This window comes from Fulmarus glacialis, unplaced genomic scaffold (assembly GCF_000690835.1).
Source record: "Fulmarus glacialis isolate BGI_N327 unplaced genomic scaffold, ASM69083v1 scaffold18594, whole genome shotgun sequence".
Taxonomy (NCBI): domain Eukaryota; kingdom Metazoa; phylum Chordata; class Aves; order Procellariiformes; family Procellariidae; genus Fulmarus; species Fulmarus glacialis.
In genome coordinates, this window is record NW_009210104.1 from 1 (window position 1) to 1,468 (window position 1,468).

Sequence of the window (1,468 nt, forward strand, 5' to 3'; positions counted from 1 at the left end):
TACACATACACATACACATACAGACACACTCAGCAGCATCCCTCTCCCCCTCCAGTTCTGCCCTCCACCACCGCCAAGATGCTGCTTTTGCTGCTGGGGATCATCGTGCTCCACGTCACCGTGCTGGTGCTCCTCTTCGTCTCCACCATCGTTAGCGTAAGTACGGACTTTCCTCTGGCACCGGGGTGCCGGCGAGGCAGGGAGCGGCCGGTGGGGGGGGTATGGCAGCATAGCAAGACCAGAAGGTGTTATTTTTATTTGTGGTTTATTTTCCAGCCTGGCTTTTAGCAGGAAACCTTTACTTGCCGATTGCTGGTCTTACTAACAGTGGGATTTTGGAGCATTTTGCACAGAAAGCTCTTTCCGTATCTGCGCTGTCAGGTGTAACTGGTGGGTTGCTTGGTTGTGTGCTGCAGCGGGTGCTGTTCACATGCAAGACCAGAAGGTGTTATTTTTATTTGTGGTTTATTTTCCAGCCTGGCTTTTAGCAGGAAACCTTTACTTGCCGATTGCTGGTCTTACTAACAGTGGGATTTTGGAGCATTTTGCACAGAAAGCTCTTTCCGTATCTGCGCTGTCAGGTGTAACTGGTGGGTTGCTTGGTTGTGTGCTGCAGCGGGTGCTGTTCACATCACGGAGCAGCTGTTCACATCACGGAGCAGCCTCAGAGCACCCAAACTACCCTCCGTGAGCCTGAAACTGCACTCCCCGTTCATAAAGGAGGTCTACCTGCTAACGGGCTTCAGCCCACAGGACCAGTACAGCCAGTCGGAGCAAAACCCTTTGAAATGGGACTGGTCTGGGCACTGGCTTCTCAGCACCAGCAGTTTTGCTGTCCAGCTCTGCTCCTTTGGGGCTGTGAATTAGGCACAGGCTCTCTCTCCTAACCCACATGGGCTCCTGCTGGCGAATTTCAAGGCTTAAGCTTTGCGAATAGTGGGAAGATTGAGGGTTGGACGCTGCACAGAGTGTTCCCAGCACTGTTCTCGGTCCAGAGCTCAGTTAATGCATCATCTACTTAGGAAGAGGTTTGACTTGGTTTTAAGGCAACAGTTTTGTGGAGCTGGTGAGTTCCAGGCTTGCTTCACCAGGTTCTTCTTTCCCTTATTTTTTTTCTTTTTTTTTTTTTTGGGTGGTAATAGTAGTAGAAGACGTTACAGAAATCTTCCGAGTTGTTAGAAATCACGTGGAAGCATTCAAATAGCCCGGCCAGGCGCCAGGCGAGGACGGCAGAGGGGCGGGAAATGCGCATCCCCCATGGGACTTGGTCCACGTTTAAAGAGAATAAAGAGCTTCTGTTTTTCTGCCGTTGAGGTGAAAGCACCTAAAAGAAAATACCAGTATTTACTTTCCAAACCCCTTTCTAAAGAAAAGCATGTGCCTGGGAGCGCCCGGCCGGGCACACGCGTGCCAGTACGCACCGGGGCTGCTCGATGCCGAAGCCTTGGGGGGGGGCACGTGGCTGCCT